This window comes from Aquarana catesbeiana, linkage group LG13, assembly GCF_042186555.1.
Source record: "Aquarana catesbeiana isolate 2022-GZ linkage group LG13, ASM4218655v1, whole genome shotgun sequence".
Classification (NCBI taxonomy): Eukaryota; Metazoa; Chordata; class Amphibia; order Anura; family Ranidae; genus Aquarana; species Aquarana catesbeiana.
In genome coordinates this window covers 136,029,628-136,048,164 of record NC_133336.1, presented here as the reverse complement: position 1 = coordinate 136,048,164, position 18,537 = coordinate 136,029,628, and the positions used below count along the sequence as shown (strand labels likewise).

The 18,537-nt window shown below is 46.8% G+C and overlaps 1 protein-coding gene across 2 annotated transcripts in view; it reads right to left on the bottom strand.

Annotated features, from left to right (window-relative positions):
* Window positions 1–11,497, bottom strand: part of INO80 (INO80 complex ATPase subunit) — a 357,091-nt gene extending 345,594 nt beyond the window's left edge. For both annotated transcript variants that reach the window (XM_073609688.1, XM_073609689.1), the window contains exon 1: window positions 11,328–11,497. The gene's annotated coding sequence lies outside the window, so the exon portion shown is untranslated. The remainder of the gene's footprint in view (window positions 1–11,327) is intronic.
* Between the last annotated feature and the right edge of the window lie 7,040 nt (window positions 11,498–18,537).

The following is an 18,537-nucleotide window of genomic DNA, read 5'->3' as shown; positions in this document are numbered from 1 at the left end:
TTAGAGGCTAGGGGAAGGTGCCACTAGAGAGGGAGAGATTGAAGATGTGAGTGAGGGAGCATAGGATAGAAGAGGGTGACTGTAGTAGTTGTGAGGGGACAGGATCCAAGGGACAACTGGTTAGGTGGGCATCTGAGAAAAGTTTTGTAACCTCTTCAGTAGTAGCCAATTCAAAAGAGGAGTGTTGAATGTGCTGTTAGGCAAGGTATGTTGGGTGGGGAAGATGTACGCACAGCGGAGGTGTCCTCACGAATTGCATCTTGTCTTTGAAGTGATTGGCAATCTCTTGGGCAGTGAGTGAATTAGTGGGTAGAGGGGGTGGGGGACGAAGCAGAGAGTTAAAGGTTGAGAAGAGCCGACGAGGACTGGATGACAAGGAATTAATGAGAGAAAAAGTAGGCTTGTTTGGCAGCATGGATGCAAGAATTGTATTCTAGAAGGGCAGATTTATATAGGGTGAAGTCTTGCAGGCATTTGGTTTTACGCCAGTCGTTCAAGAGCACAGCAATGCCTCTTCAGATTTCTAGTGCTGTCAGTTTGCCAGGGTTGTAACGGTCGGGGCCTGATTCTGCGTGTGGTTAGAGGAGCAAGTGCATCTAGTGATGATGAGAGTGAACTGTTGTAGACAGAGGTGGCCAGGTCAGGACAGGGGAGAGATTATGTCATATAGGTGGTCAGTAGCAGAATAGAGAAGAAAAGGGTTAAAGTGGCGAAGGTTTCTAGAAGTAATTGTTTGCTGCTTGGAGGGATGGGAGGTTGGAGGCAAGGATACAGTGAAAGTAATGAGGTTGTGATCAGAGAGAGGAAAGGGGGGTGTTGGTGAGGTTGCCAGGGTTGCAGAGATGGGAGAATACAAGGTCAAGGGTATTACCATTGGAGTGAGTGGAAGTATGTGTCCATTGGGTTAGGTCAAAAGATGAGGTTAAGTCGATAAGTTTAGCTGTAGTTGGGCTGTTAACATTGACAGGAATGTTGAAGTAACCAAGAACGATAGTGGGTATTTCAGAGGAGAGAAAGTAAGGTAGGCAGGCAGCAAAGTCATCAAGCACGATACCAGTCCAGGAGGCCGATAAATTGCTGCAATCTTTAGAGAAATGGGAGAAAACAGATTAATACAGTGCATCCCGAAAGAAGAGAGGGAGGGACAGGAAGGACTTGGAAGGTGCTTTTTGGGGATAGAAGGAAGCCGACTCCACCTACTTTCTGTCTGTTGGGTCTGGGGGAGTGAGTCCAATGGAGACCACCATGGGAGAGGGCAGCAAGAGAAGCTGAGTCACAATTTTGAAGGGTGCATGCGATAGGTGGGCTGCTTTGAGGAAGAAGGGGGATAGAAATTAAACTGAGTGGATTGCGGTGGTTGCCAGAGGGGGAGGGGTATTGGATATGTGGCTTGCAGTTGGAAAATGGCGGACCAGGATTAGGAGAAACGTCACCTGAGACTAGGAGGAGGGCGAGGAAGGCAAGATGGGAGTGGGATGTGCATGAGCGCACATGTCTAGTGGCCCTGGTGTTTATGTCAGCATGTGGGTGCAGGAGATGTTGGGTGCCATAGAAGGGAGAGGGTAGGAGTGAGGGTGATATGTGCATGCTGCAGGGAAGAGAGGAGTAGAGTAAAGATAATTTGAGGATAGAAGACACCAATGTGTAAAGGAATAAGGAGCATTTTACTGGATAGAGAGTGGGAAACTGACTTTATATAAAATAAATGTCAAAAGCTGGTTTGCTTGTCTTGCAGAGTAGAGCAGAGTTCTTGTATCTTCATTTCTCATCTGTTCTCCGCCTTTTACTCTCTGCTTTGTCCTCTACCCACTAACTCACTCACTGTCCAAGAGATTGACAATCACTTCAAAAACAAGACTGATGCAATTTGTGAGGACACCTCCACTGTACAGATACCTTCCCCACTTAACATACCTTGTCTAATAGTGCAATCAACACTTTCCTCTTTTGAACCGGCTACTACTAAAGAGGTTAACAAACTTTTCTCAGATGTCCACCTAACCAATTGTCCCCTGGATCCTGTTCCTTTGCTACTATGGTCTATGGTCCACCTCTTCTTACATTCTATGCTCTCTCACTCACATCTTCAATCTCTCCCTAGCTACTGGCACCTTTCCCTCCCCTCTAAAGCATGTACAGATCACCCCCATACTTAAAAAGCCCTCATTGGACCCCACGAACCTGAACAACTTAAGACCTATCCCATGGCTCGAATTCACCTCTAAACTTTTAGAACGCTTAGTCTACAACCATCTTAGCTCCTACCTCACTGAAAAAACCTCAACCCCTTAATAGTCTGGCTTTCACTCACAGGACTCCCCAGAAACTGCCCTACTAAAACCCACTAACAATTTACGAACTGCTAGAACCAACGGCTTCCCATGGCTTTCAATACCATCTCCATAACGATGACAGCCAAATCTATCTCTCTACTCTTTACCTAACACCTTCAGTCTCCTCTTGCATTACTAACTGGCGTAGCAGCATGGATTTCGCACCAGTTTCTTAAATTAAATCTCTCTAAACCCAAGCTGATAATGTCCCCAGCCCCCAACCCCAATGCTCATGCACTCCTCCATGACTTTTCCATCAAGATCAATAAAACAATTCGTCCCTCCCCTCAGGTCAGGGTACTAGGTGTAATCCTAGACTCTGACTTGACCTTTTTAACCCCCAAATCCAAACGCTGACAAAAGCTTGTAGACTTCACCTTCGTAACATCTCCAAAATTCACCCCTTTCTAACTAATGTAACCAACAAGTTACTCATTCACTTCCTTGCTATCTCAAACCTTGAATATTGCAACTTTCTTCTCATAGGCCTACCTCTCCATAGGCTATCCCCTCTTCAGTTTATCATGTATGCTGCTGCCAAACTCAACTTTCTTACCAACCTCTCAGTGTTTGCCACCCCCTATCTGCCAATCCCTCCACTGGATTCTGATTGCCAAGCAAGTTAAATTCAGAATACTAACAACATACAAAGCCATCCACAACTCTGCCCCAAGCTTCTTCTTCACCAATCTGGTCTCCAAATATCACCCAAAGCATCCTCACCACTTCTTTGAAGACCTCCTACTCTTCTCTCAAGCTCCTCTTCAGGGCTCCCCCAGAGCCTCTCCCATCCTCTGGAACTCTCTACCACAGTCTGTCCAGCCATCTCCTACTCTGGCTGCCTTTAGGTGATCCCTGAAAACACATCTCTTCAGGGAAGCCTATCACACCTCCAACTAACTGAACTTTTATAACTTCCATTCATTCCCCACAGTTATAACTTTTGAACCACTTACCCCACACTATTAGACTGTAAGCTCTTATGAGCAGAGCCCTCTTAACCTTGTATTTTATTGTATTGTAACTGTACGGTCTCCTTTTATATTGTAAAGTGCTGCAAAAACTATTGGTGCTATATAAATCCTGTATAATAATAATAATAATAATTCACTGCATGCCTTAAATTGAAAGTGTTTTTAAAAGGTAAAATGTTTATTCTACCTTAACGAATTCTCTGCATTAAAGCAGAGCTTCACCCAAAGGAGGAAGTTTTACTTTAGGTCCACCTCCCCTTCTGCCACATTTGGCAGATAATTTTTTTTTTCATGAGAGAGCAGGTACCTAGTTTTGACAGGTACCCGATCTCATCGCATAGGTGATCAGAGCGGAAGTACTCCTCCCCACAGTCTTCTGGGACACATCACAGGTCCTAGAAGACTGTGGAACCATTCACAAAGTGCAGCACAGCTTGCATATGCTCAATGGGCAGCCGGCTGTGAAGCAGCACAGCCGGCTGCCCACAGTTAAGATGCCAGCACTGGGAACTTAAAGTAGTTGTAAACCCTTATGTTTTTTCACCTTAATGCATCATATGCATTAAGGTGAAAAAACTTCTGTCACTGAGCAGCCCACCGGTTTACTTACCTGAGCCCGTTCATTCCCACGCCGGAGACCGGCAAACCCTCTCTGGCCGGAGTCTCGGCTCTCGATTGGATAGATTGATAGCAGTGCAACCATTGGCTCCTGCTGCTGTCAATCAAATCCAATGACGCGGGCGCCGGGCCCGAGTCCGGCATTCTGTGTCTATGGATGCAAAGGCTGGACTTGGGAGCGCATCCGCACGGTAACCACCAGGGAGAGCGCGTCTCCTAGGGGGTTTTCCGATGCGAGGAGGGGCCACGAGCGCCGTTGGGGGACCTCAGAACATGACAATAGGGGCCACTCTGTGCAAAACTAACTGCACAGTGGAAGTATAGTATGATAGGTTTGTTAAGAAAAAAAAAGAAAGAGGATTTACAACCCATTTAAGGCTAGTGAAGAACTAGCCTGGGTGAGAACATTGCTGGATCCCTGGACAGGCAAGGGTTAGTAAAAGTCAGCGGCTACAGTATTTGTAGCTGTTGACTTGTCATTTTTGTTTCCCCAGAGTGGAGAACCGCTTTAACCACTTCAGCCCCAGAAGGATTTACCCACTTCCTGACCAGGTCATTTTTTGCGATACGCACTGTGTAAATTTAACTGACAATTGCGCGGCTGTGCAACGCTGTACCCAAATAAAACGTATATCCTTTTTTCCCCACAAATAGAGCTTTCTTTTGGTGGTATTTTACCCCCTCTGTTTTTTTTTCCCCGCTATAAACAAAAAAAAGACCGACAATTTTGAAAAAAAAAATAATAAATTTAAAAAAAAAATAAATCTAATTTCTTTAATAATTCAGGCCAATTTGTATTCTGCTACCTTTTTTTTTTATTAAAAAAAAAAAAAAAACCCAATAACCGTATATTGATTGGCTTGCGCAAAAGTTATATCGTCTACAAAATAGGGGATAGATTTACGTCATTTTTATTATTATTATTTTTTTTTTTTTTTACTAGTAATGGCAGTGAGCTGCGATTTTTAGCTGGACTGCAACATTGCAGCGAACAGATTGGACACCTGACATTTAAAAAAAGAAAAAAACCTTTCAAAGTAGCACATCCCCCAAAGCTCCCTAAATACTTAGCCGAGCCCAAGCTTGATCCAGTACTGTGCATGTTTGCAGCAGCTCTTCTTCCCTCTCCCCTGCCTCACAGCCTCGGCTGAGAGCAGCAGGAGCCATTGGTTCTTACTGCAATTATTCAAAAGCTATGAGCGGGGGGCAGAGCCAACCCATGCCAAATAGGCACATACAGCCTGGCTTGGAATCGAGCATGCACGAGTACTCCCATAGGAAGCAGCTTTCTATAGGGGCACTCAGAAAAGGGTTGAAGCAAAGAGTGCCAGCAGGGGCCTCCAGAAGAGGAGAATCGGGGCTCCTCTGTGCAAAACCATTGCACAGAGCAGGTAAGTATAACATGTTTATTATTTTAGGAAAATAAAAAAAAAGTTTTCAAATCACTTTAACTGTTTTGGAAAAGTATAGTAGTGCTGGAACAATTATTTTCATAATATGGTAGTTGACCAATTATTGTTTTGATTGGATTAATCAGATAAAAAGCTAAAAAAAAATTAAGTGTGGTGTATCATAGGCAGGTAGTTTGATACAAGCTACCTGCGCCTGCTATCACAAAGACAATTAGTAGCAGCACCATGCTCTTTGTATCACCTGTCATGATAGGGTTAAAAACCCCAAACTAGCCCTCTGTAGTACAAAAGCTAAGTATCTGCAGTGCCTCACTGATCGCTGATGCCATGCAGGTCTCCTGTAGACCAGTGTATAGGCTTTCTCGTACCTCATACGAGGAAGCCGATACATGCTGACAGGAAGAATGGATGAATTACCACAGCAGTCACAGCGTTGTTGTAGTTCATTGAAAGCTACAAGTCGACAGTCACAAAGGCTGCTGGACCTTGCAGTTTTCCCATTTACAGAGAGCTGTGAATGAGCGACACGGCTGGGTGGAGCCCAGCATGGCCACGTTTTTTTTTGGCTTAAGGGGGTGCTAGGCAGCTGCATTAGTAACAAGTTACACCCTGAACACGGCTGTAACATGTTACTAAGGGGAAACGTATCCTTTGAGGTCTGCTCTTCTTGCAGCCGCACATATGTTATGCAATTAGTAAAAGGTTAAAGTAGTTAATTGTCAAACTATCTTATACCTTACTGCAGGGGTCGGCAACCTACTACCCGCGGGCCACACCCGGCCCGCCACCACTAAATGTCCTGGCCCATCAGTGCCCATGATGAATTCACAGGCACCCAGCCCGCAGACAATTTTGCCACTCTCCTCTTCATTGGACAGCGGCCAGTATCACAGGGCTGGATGGGGGCAGGAATTGCTGGAGTTAACTTTTCACATTAAGCAATAGGCGATTGGTTGTCAGGCAATCCTAGCAACCAATCACCAGCCTGTTAATATGAAAAGTTAACCTCAGCAGTTCCCGCCCCTATCCAGCCCTGTGTTGCCGGCGGATCTCTGCTCTGCTGTCCACCTGTGTAAGGTAGGAGAGTTCTACTTACACAGTGGGGGTTATTTACTAAAACTGGAGAGTGCCAAATCTGCACAGAAATCAGCTTCCAGGTTTAATTAACAAAGCTTAACTGAACAAGCTGAAGTTAGAAGCTGATTGGCTATCATGCACAGCTGCACCAGTTTTAGTAAATCTACCCCAGTGCGTATGGGGTGGTGTGCAGTGGACACTAGGGGGGTGTAGGGGACAGACGACACTGCTTTGGAGGGCACAGGAAACTGCTATGGGGGGAGGGGGAAGAGGACACTATGGGAGTGACGTGAAGGGTAACAGAGGACACTGCAATGGGGGGGGACCCTATCTCCAGACCATGCTGTCTGGCATCAGCCACCCTTGGTTGCTAGGATGGGGGAGGAGGCAATAAAATCTAAATACCCAGCCACATGCTCCCTCAGGGAGAACTGGCTTTGTATTAGTGAAGTACCGTAGCCTCCCTGGCGGTTTTCCCGAGTGTGGCTCGGGGTTAAAATTCAGGACCATTAGCGGTAACCCCAATCCACACTCGATGTCCCCTGCGCTGTCTGCGGGCTCCGTCCTCCTCCGAAGCCTCTCCGTGCCAGGCTCCGTTCCCTGCGAGCGGCGCGACGCACGGGGGCGGAGCCTTGCGGCAAACTCAAAAAAGTGTAAAATCATAACACATACAGTACTGTAATCTTACAGATTACAGTACTGTATGAAATTATTTCACATCCCTTTTGTCCCCAGTGCTTTGTCCTATGCCCTGCATGCAGTTTTATGTTATATATACTGTTCTTCTGCCTGGAAACTGGAGATTGTCCATAGCAACCAAAAAGTGTCCCTTTACATCAAAAGTGGCTTTAGACCAGCTAGAAAACAGCAATAGTAAATTAGAACACTTGCAGAATTGAGCGATAGTGAATCGTGGGGAAATTTATTATTAAATTTTTTTTTTTTTTTTTTTTATTATATTATAATTTATGTTTTTGTGTTTCAAACTTTATCATACCCGGGATATCTACTAGACTCTTGTCTGGACAGATTTAAGTGTGTTATTGTTAAGAATTACAGACCTACAATATAAAATGCCAAATTTCCATGCAAAATAATTGTACCGCTTTCAGCACCTAAAATCCGAAATAATCATACCGCCAGGGAGGTTAAAGCGAGGTAAACCTGTACTGTTATGATTGCTATGTTAAAATTATTATCATCTTCATTTATTAGCAGATGAATGTGGCCCTCCATGCATTCACATACATTGAATCTGGCCCTTAAATGGAAAAAGGTTGCTGCCCCTGCCTTACTGCATTGAGGTAAAAAGCACACCACTAACTGTCCCCATCTCATCCCCAAACACTTGATTCCTCTCACCACTGCAGTGCTATGCTGGCTGCAGCACCGCCCTCCTCTCTTTCTGGTCTTACAGGAGACAAAGGCAGCAGCGGGAGTCATAGGCTCCGCTGCTGTAAGTTAAAGCAGAACTAAACCCATTGATTTAACAGTTTAAAAAAAGTTTCCCGGCATATGGGGAATGCTACCTGTCACATTTGCTTGTGTTCTCAACCAAACTGTCAAACCATCAAATGGCTGGTGTTATAACTGTGTACCATCATGGCACTTGCAAATTAAACTGAGGCCAAGATGGCAGCATCCTAGGTTGAAAAGTAAAGAGGTTAGCTCCGCTTTAAACTCTTATGAGGGAGCGGGGGCGTGGCTTACCAGTGCTGTGTGTGTGTCAAAGGATGCACATAGCCTGGCTAAGGAGCACATCAGCATGGTTTGCCGCCAGTGTGCATGGCTTGTTCAGGAGGCACCTGTAGCAGGGAGAACCAGACAGTGCCAACAAGGGACCACTCTCTGCAATATTGTTGCACAGAGCAGGTAAGTATAACAGCTTTTCTTTTTATAAATTTAAAAAATGTATCCTTCAATATCAATTTAAAGTGGAGTTCCACCCACTTTCACAACTCTTCAGCATCCCTCACTAAACTGTGCACTGTAAACGAATTGGATATTTTTTTTTCTCAGCACCTACTGTATATCTGCTGCATTCATTTTTCACTTCCTCCTCCCTGGCCGATCGCATCATTTCCTGTTTGCAATGCCTTCTGGGAAGGGGGCGGCAACTTTCTCTGACACTGCCGTTGCTCTGGAAACCTGACCTGAAATTTATTACACTGCTTGTGCTGCACTGAGCATGTGCAAGACCTGCAAGGATGAGATCCAGGAAGAAATACAGGCTGGCTTCAGATGCCCAGACTTAAGATGGCCACTGCCTGCTGTAAGTTAATAAAATAACAAACTACTGCTATAAACTAACAAAATAGACCTTAGTTTACAGACGAATTTTACTAGAATACATTAAGCTTGTGTATTATAGGGGTATTTTTATTTAAAAAGTATAATTTCGGCCGGACCATCACTTTAAACAGGAACTTCACCGTGCTATTAAAGTAATGAAAGTCAGAAGCTACAGTACTGGGGTGGGACAAGGACTACGTCATCTTTGCCTAGGCAAGGGAAGAGGAAGAGCAAGTACCATTGAAAAAGGAACTTCCCTCCCCCCAAAAAAAGGAGTAAAATGCTGCTCAGGGTGAAGGTTCTGGTTCCAGGACACCCCTCATCTCATGATCGGTGAGGACTGGTGTCCCCCCCTCGTCTCCTCCAATGATCAGCGGTGTCCCCCCCTCGTCTCCTCCAATGATCAGCGGTGTCCCCCCCTCGTCTTCTCCAATGATCAGTGGTGCTCCCCCCGTCTTCTCCAATGATCAGTGGTGTCCCCCCGTCTTCTCCAATGATCAGTGGTGTCCCCCCGTCTTCTCAAATGATCAGTGGTGTCCCCCCGTCTTCTCAAATGATCAGTGGTGTCCCCCCGTCTTCTCAAATGATCAGTGGTGTCCCCCCATCTTCTCAAATGATCAGTGGTGTCCCCCCATCTTCTCAAATGATCAGTGGTGTCCCCCCATCTTCTCAAATGATCAGTGGTGTCCCCCCATCTTCTCAAATGATCAGTGGTGTCCCCCCATCTTCTCAAATGATCAGTGGTGTCCCCCCATCTTCTCAAATGATCAGTGGTGTCCCCCCATCTTCTCAAATGATCAGTGGTGTCCCCCCATCTTCTCAAATGATCAGTGGTGTCCCCATCTTCTCAAATGATCAGTGGTGTCCCCATCTTCTCAAATGATCAGTGGTGTCCCCATCTTCTCAAATGATCAGTGGTGTCCCCATCTTCTCAAATGATCAGTGGTGTCCCCATCTTCTCAAATGATCAGTGGTGTCCCCATCTTCTCAAATGATCAGTGGTGTCCCCATCTTCTCAAATGATCAGTGGTGTCCCCATCTTCTCAAATGATCAGTGGTGTCCCCGCCCCCATCTTCTCAAATGATCAGTGGTGTCCCCGCCCCCATCTTCTCAAATGATCAGTGGTGTCCCCGCCCCCATCTTCTCAAATGATCAGTGGTGTCCCCGCCCCCATCTTCTCAAATGATCAGTGGTGTCCCCGCCCCCATCTTCTCAAATGATCAGTGGTGTCCCCGCCCCCATCTTCTCAAATGATCAGTGGTGTCCCCGCCCCCATCTTCTCAAATGATCAGTGGTGTCCCCGCCCCCATCTTCTCAAATGATCAGTGGTGTCCCCGCCCCCATCTTCTCAAATGATCAGTGGTGTCCCCGCCCCCATCTTCTCAAATGATCAGTGGTGTCCCCGCCCCCATCTTCTCAAATGATCAGTGGTGTCCCCGCCCCCATCTTCTCAAATGATCAGTGGTGTCCCCCCCCCCCCCCATCTTCTCAAATGATCAGTGGTGTCCCCCCCCCCATCTTCTCAAATGATCAGTGGTGTCCCCCCCCCCATCTTCTCAAATGATCAGTGGTGTCCCCCCCCCCATCTTCTCAAATGATCAGTGGTGTCCCCCCCCCCATCTTCTCAAATGATCAGTGGTGTCCCCCCCCCCCCATCTTCTCAAATGATCAGTGGTGTCCCCCCCCCCCATCTTCTCAAATGATCAGTGGTGTCCCCCCCCCCCATCTTCTCAAATGATCAGTGGTGTCCCCCCCCCATCTTCTCAAATGATCAGTGGTGTCCCCCCCCCCATCTTCTCAAATGATCAGTGGTGTCCCCCCCCCCATCTTCTCAAATGATCAGTGGTGTCCCCCCCCCCCCCCCATCTTCTCAAATGATCAGTGGTGCCCCCCCCCCCCCATCTTCTCAAATGATCAGTGGTGTCCCCCCCCCCATCTTCTCAAATGATCAGTGGTGTCCCCCCCATCTTCTCAAATGATCAGTGGTGTCCCCCCCCCCATCTTCTCAAATGATCAGTGGTGTCCCCCCCATCTTCTCAAATGATCAGTGGTGTCCCCCCCCCCATCTTCTCAAATGATCAGTGGTGTCCCCCCCCCATCTTCTCAAATGATCAGTGGTGTCCCCCCCCCCATCTTCTCAAATGATCAGTGGTGTCCCCCCCCCCCCTCGTCTCCTCCAATGATCAGTGGTGTCCCCCCCATCTTCTCAAATGATCAGTGGTGTCCCATGCACACAGTAGAAGAGGTCTAATTCTATCCCCGCTCTCCCTATAATTTGTACGGACCAGGGCCAGATCATAAACAAATCCTATTCTATTTAAGCCTCCTTCTCTCCAGGGTCTCCTCAGCTAAGAGAAAATGAAATTAACGAGGAGCGCAGTGTGGTTCCCCCCTCCCCCATGTGGCCCTGCTTCTCCTCCCACTCGGCCCCCCTTTCAGGTGTCACACAGTGCCCTTTACTGCCTTCATCCACTTGGGCCTACAACCAAGCCCGAGCCGCCCTCAGCTTCCTCGCCCTAACCGGGGCCCGTATGACGCAGCGCGTTTTGTAAGCAGCAGCTGCTCCATTTCATGGCATTAGAAGCCGTGTCGGCTCCTCCCGCTCCCCCCAAGGCCTCACCTCAGGTCTCCTCCCCAGGCGCCGGTTCGGGCCGCTGGATATCGGGGCTTGCTCGGAGCGAGCCCGGCCTGGTTAGTTCCTGCAGGCAGCGGCCACTCTCCTTCTCTGAGCGAGCCGAGAGACAGGGAGCCATGGCGGGGGGGAGCGGCGCCATTACCCAGGCCAAAGTAATCGAGCTGCATCGCTTCTCCTCTACTCCTCCTGATAACCAGCGGCTGCAGAAAGACCGGTCGGCTTCAGCCAGGCAGAACTGATGTCGCAATATATATGGCCGTGGGTTTATTTTTGCAATAAGACGACATTTCACAAAGGTTTCGAAGGGGTCCGCATCGACCAGCTAGGCATCTCGATTGAGCGAGCCTGTCCTGTGCAGAGGAGATGGCTGCGCGGCTGAGGTGACGTCACTCCATCGAACAAGGAAATCTCGAAGAATCTTCACGAGATTTGGTGGGGAAGTGACGTAGTACGTTCACCTTCGTAATTGATCTGATCCAAAAGTACGGTACAAAGGGCGTGTGACTTCCACATGGACGTACCTCCAGAAAAGCATTGGTCATTGCGTGCGCGTACCTGTGCGGGCTCGTGCTTTGGTGAAGTGAACAATGCTTTGAGAAGGGACGGATTACTAGGCCTGGCGCAGTGACAGAGTATAAACATCTCATAAGCCATCAGTGGTTGTCTGAAAAATATCAATTTTAGGTAAAAGTACTGTAGTATTCTACTGTACTACAAACACAACAGGAAGCTGCGGAAATGCCCTCTTGACTGGCACTGAAGCAAGTGTTTTAAAGCCTAAGGCCCTGTTCACATTGATACACTTGGGCAAGTTCACACCATCTGCAGTCTTGTGCGTGTGTTTTTTGTTTTTCTGCATCAAAAATGCATAGAAAGTAGGTTGTAGCATATGGTTTTCAATGGTATAGTTCACACCAGTGCTTGCAGTCTCAGAAAAAAAAAGTAGCATGTGTTGCATTTGTTACTGTACTGGAAAGCTGTAAAACGCACCCAGACACACATGTCCTTATGTAAGGTAAGAAAAAAAGAAGGGGGAAAATGCACTGGCCTGCATTAACCACTTCCAGACCGTAAACATAATGTATCAGGTCGGCCCGGCTGCGCGAACCAACGTACTTGTTCTGACGGGACAACACTGACATCGGCTGTTTCAAGTAATCAGGAACAGCAATCTCTCTTGCCCCAGTAAACCCATCTCTCCACACAGAACACAAGCAGGGAAAACAGTTAACCCTTTGATCGCCCTCTAGTGTTAACCCCTTCCCTGTCAGTGTCATTTATGCAGTAATACCTGCGGAAGTAACACAGTTAACAAGTGTTTCGCAATACAAGCTATTATTTAAAACAAAATCCTGACTTGGTTTGTGAGTGTTGTCTCACAACACGAGCAAGATTTAAGCTTCTGCAGTGTGCAGTACCACATTTGGCAAGAGGCGCTGCGGCACTGGTGACACTCGAGTGCATCCGAGCGGTTTCAGAGTGTCTCCGGTGCCCCCCCCCCCCCCCCACCTTTGGCCACATGCGGTACTGTCACTGTGGAAAGAATTACCTGAGTTTCCATTGACTTCTATGGGGACACTCGCTTTGATATACAAGTGCTTTGGATTACAAGCATTCTTCCGGAACAAGTTATGCTCGTAATCCAAGGTACGGCAAGGCATTTTTTTTTTTTTTTTAGCACTGATCACTGTATTGGTGTCACTGGTCCCCAAAAAGTGTCACTTAGGGTCAGATTTGTCCACTGCAATGTCGCAGTCCCGCTAAAAATCACAGATCGCTGCCATTACCAGTAAAAAAAAAATTAAAAGTCCCTAAATCTATCCCCCATTTTGTAGATGCTATAACTTTTGCACAAACCAATCAATATACACTTATTGGAAAAACGTTTTTACCACAAATATGTAGAAACAATACATATTGGCCTAAACTGATGAATAAATTTGTTTTACATTTTTTTTTTTGTTGGATATGTAGTATGTATTATCGCTCTTTTTTTGTATATAGCGCAAAAGATAAAAACCGAAGAGGCGATCAAATACCACCAAAAGAAACTCTATTTGTGGGGAAAAAAAAGGGACATTCATTTTGTTTAAGGTGAATACTTCCGAGTTAAAGTGGTTAAAAACGCACTAGAAGGCATCAAATATGCACCTTCCCAGCATAGCAAAAGCACATGAAAAATAGTCCTTTTACATCATATGTTAAAGGGGTTGTAAACCTTCGTGGTTTTTCACCTATATGCATTAAGGTGAAAAACCTCTTGCAGTGCAGCAGCCCCCCCAGTGCCCCTGTTTTACTTACCTGAACCCACATTTTTCTCACGCCGGGGACGAGCACATCAGCTCTAGCTGGTGTCTCGTGTCCTGATTGGCTAGATTGATAGCAGCGAAGCCATTGGCTCCTGCTGCTATCAAATCCAATGACACGGGGGGGGGGCGGGGTCGAGTCATACATTCGGTGGCTATGGACGCCGAATGCTGGATTCGGGAGCGTGCCCGCAAGGTAACCCCCTCAGGGAAGCGATTCTCTTAGGGGGTTATCTGATGTGGGGAGGAGCCGCCGGGGGACCCCAGAAGATAAGGATCAGGACCACTCTGTGCAGAACGAGCTGCACAGTGGAGGTAAGCATGATGTGTTTGCTATTTAAAAAAAAAAAAAAAACCGTTACAATCACTAACTGTTTTTTTTTTCATATTTAATATTTTTATTACCGGTTTAAGAGGAAGAAAGACATACACTTTACCAACATCAAATATAACATATTATGCATGTCTATATGCTAATCAAATATACAAATAAATTCATTTTCTTCTAAAGCCAAGACCATGCTCTCTAATTACAACAAAGTCAAAACCTCATTACAATCCCCCAAACGCATTAAGGCAGAGATCCTCTCCCGTCCCTAATCAAAATATATCTCCAACTCTGTCCTGGGGGGGGTTCTATCTATATTTTCCTTAAGTGTCTAACTCTCTCTTACCTCTATATTTACAAAAAAAAAACACACACAACTCCAAAAAATAAATAAATAAAACACCAAAGGGGAGGGAGGGGCAGAGCCCATCTCCCGCCTCCCCATCCCCTCCTCCCCCACATCCCCCTCCCCTGCCAAGAATCCAATGGCCACATCTTCTGTTTTCAGTCATTAGGACTTACATCTATAAGGTTTTTTCCCCTCTTCTGTATTAATGAAAAGATTCCATGGAGACCATGTTTTCAGATATGTCTCTCTTTTTTGCCGGGATGTCCAAACCAAATCTTCCATAAGGTTCAATTGTTCTACTCTTTTAAGCCACAATCCTACCATTGGTGGTTGTGCCTGCTTCCAAGTGAGTGGAATACATGCTCTAGCTGCATTCAGCAGATGACATAGAATAGATTTCTTATATGATTTAACTGGGATTTTAGTATCTTGTAATAGGAAGAAAGATGGATCCTCTGGAATCTCCTGATCACAAAATTTTTGAGCAATTCTCCGGATTTCCTTCCAAAAGTTCTCTATTCTGGGGCAGGATCAAAAAATATGCATTAACGTCCCCTCCTTCCCCCCGCAACGCCAGCAATTATCTGATACCTCTGGGTAGCATCTGTTTAGGAATGCTGGGGTGTGGTACCACCGGGACAGAATCTTTAAATTTGTCTCCTGCATTCTTATGCAGATTGACGACTCAAATATATTGTGTATCATATTAGTACACTGCTCTTCCATAAAGGTTTGGCCCAGATCTCTCTCCCACCCCCTAAAAAAGGGCAATCTAAAGTCCTCCGAGGGTGCTACCAGCAGCGTGTACGTTTTATAAAGGGTTTGGTGGAATACACCACTTCCGTTACAATATTCCTCAAAGATTGTTAGAGTGCTCCCATAACTACTTGGCAGGATTAAAGTGTTCAAAAAATGTCTCAGCTGTACCGCACGCCAAAAATCCAAACAGTATGGTAAAGATCCTGTTGTCAATGAAAATATCGTGGGCCATGCTTCCCCTATTAAAAAATGAGAGGCCTGGAAGATCCCCTGTTCCATCAATGCCGTAAAATTTCCTTTCCTCAGACCTGGCTCAAACTGAGGATTCCCCAGTATTGGAAACAACGGTGATATTATTGCCGAAAGTTTACCCTTAGAAAAAAGCTCAAAGCCTATCTTTAGGGTGGGTCCTATCACAGGGTGTGCCTTCGTAATAGTCGGAAGGTCTTTATAACACCAAGCGGCTCGTTGCAGTAAAGCACTGCTCTAAGCCTGCTCCAGGCCCGGCCATAACTTCCCATCTCCATGTCTACTCCAATCAATCAAGCGGCTTAATAAAGCCGCCTGATAGTATTTGTACATGTCTGGTACAGCTAGCCCACCCTTTTGTTTGGGTATAGTCAACAGGGCTCTGCCAATCCTTGGGTGTTTATTTGCCCAGATAAATCTGACAAGAAGGGAATGCATCTGTTTGAAATAATATTTAGGTATAGCAATAGGTTATGCTTGGAATGAATACAAAAAATTTGGCAGGATATTCATTTTAATAATATTACACCTCCCAAACCAGGAGTGGAACCCTCTCTGCCACCTTTCCAAGAGGACTCGCACTCTATGTAATATTGGTGGGAAATTAAGATTGTATGTATGGGAAAGATTTGCTGGGATAAAAGTTCCCAGGTATTTCCAGGCTTGATCTGACCATTTAAATTTGTAACTTGCCTTCAGTGTTCCTAATATGTTGCTAGATATCCCAACTCCCATTGCCTCGGATTTTGATACGTTGATGTGAAAGTCTGATAAGGAGCTATATGTCTCTATTTCTTGAAGAAGGTTAGGTAATGATACAATCGGATTAGTCAATGAAAACAACATATCATCTGTGTCACGGAATGTCCCACACTCCACTTGAGTGCTTCCGTCATATACCGCTTCCTAAGTTCTGGAACACGAGTCCAATGGATCTGGCTATAGGAACCCCAAGAACTAGACAACACCAGTCTTGGAGTACATCAGAACTACTCTTTATTTGAGATCTCCCACACATTTATACACCAGGATGACTCAAAGCTAACCTAATTAACATGAGCTCCAATAGGAGTCGTCCCGTCTCCTACATTGTATAGAGGACAATGTGATCAGCTCATTCAATTTACACACATTACCATAAACATCAACACAGGGTTAATTAGAACAAACAACAATGAGTTGAATACCCTTAGAACCTAGACTAAACTTATTTACATTAAACACATTATAGCTGACATCAGACAGGTGAGTGAAGTTGATGACATTAGCATCTCCTCACAGGATGTGTCCCAACAGAATGAATCCATTGAAAATCCAGGGCCCATAATCAAAAGGCAACAGGCTTGCATACAGTCCTCTCCAACAGCCTCTGTCCCGGCTAGGTCTGTGACATTTCTCCCCTTTTGGCAGGAGACTAACACAGGAGGAGACCCCAGACGGGTTGACTCCGAAGTTAGTCCATAGTTCCAGTCCTCTACTGCCTGTACCCACACAGTACCCCAAACAAACTGTTCCAAACAGAGTATTACTCACCCAGCCAACCTCTGCCTCTCTCAGAGAACATATCTGCCGCTGGGGAGAGGCCTGGACTGGCTCTTCTCCCTGGAATCCTTTCTGCCGCTGGAGAGAAGACAGGGTGTCTGGGCTCACTCTGTCATGCTGTTGGGGATCGGGGCCCACTGCCCAGCATCCCTGGGGTATACAGGTGGAGACTGAAGTCCCATCCACCTTCACAGGAAATCCATCCTCTGTTAGTTGAGGGCAGAGTCCAGCAGTCCTCGGCCCTGTTGCCAGCCCTTCTGCTGGAAACCCCACACCATCTGCTCCGGCTAACTGTTGGAGAGGGAGGCCGACTGCCCCGCCTCCCTGGAACTCTGTAGTTGTTGCCGGTGCTGGGCAGAGGTTGGTAGCACTCTGCCCTGTTGCCAGCACTTCTGCTGGGGACTCCGCATCCTCCGCTCCGGCTAACTGTTGGGGCAGGAGGCTGGCTTCCTCCACTCCCAAACTGTGTAGCTGCCATTGGGGAGGTGAGCCGGCTGCTTCCTTTTCCATTCCCTCATCTGGCTGCTGGGACGACATGTCGATGGTACTGTCTCCCAGGTACACGGATCTTTGCTGGGGAGGAAAGCCCACTTCCTCCACCCTGGCCAACTGTTGGGGAGGGACAACACACACCTCCTCTCCCTTCTCCCCCTGTATCTGCTGCTGGGAAGTGATTGCCATCTTCTCAGCCTGAGCCTCCACAATTGCTGCAGGTGTGGGGCAGAGGTCTTGGACCCTCTGTCCGGTTGCCAGCACTTCTGCTGGGGGTTTGCCAGGTGGTTCCTCCTCTACAGAAACGTCTATTAAATCCCCAGTCTCTGGAATTGGTAAAAGTGTGGGACAGAGGTCTTGGACCCTCTGTTCAGTTACCAGATCTTCAGCTGGAGAAGTTTGTTTTAACTCCATAGATGCTGCTGGCAGAAAATCACATGTCCCTGTCAGTGTTGTGGGAGAAAGGCCGACTACCTCTTCTCTCAGGAAGGCTGAAGCCACTGTTGGTGCTGGGCAGAACACAGTGAACTTTGGCCCTGATAGCAGCTCTTCTGCTGGAGGCTCATCAGGTTGTTCTTCCTCAGCAGAAAAGTCTATCAAATCCCATGTCTCTGCAACTGATGTCTGGGGATAGAGGTTCACCATCTCCTGTCCATGGAACCCAGAAGATGCTATCATTTCTGGGCAGAGGTTAGCAGAGCTCTGCCCTGTTGTCAGCACTTCAGGTTTGGGGACGGCAATCTCCAGATTTTCCACTGCCGATTCTCTGGCATGCTGCTGAACTTGTTCTAGCAGTTTCCTGTATGCCCTTTCCAGATGCTGTTCCTTCCTTAGCAAATGGTCCAGATCAGGTTTGAGCTCTGAGACCCCTGCAAGACCGAGCATAGACTCTCTATAGTCTCTCAGGTCCTCAAGGTCAGGTTCCCCTTCATCGCCAAACATAAAAAGATCTGTAAGGCTCTCCCACAGCAATCCAGGGCCGCCAAAGTCATATCCCTCCGGAGAGCATTCTGTTGTCTCCCCTAAATATCCCTCCTCTGCGTGCCATTGCAGAGCCCGATAACGATTGTCCAGCTCTATCTCCTGCTGGACCAACCTGTCCAACTCAGTCACCCATTGCTCCTGGGGCTGCTCTCCCAGGAGTGCCATCCGCAATGCCCGTTGGTCACT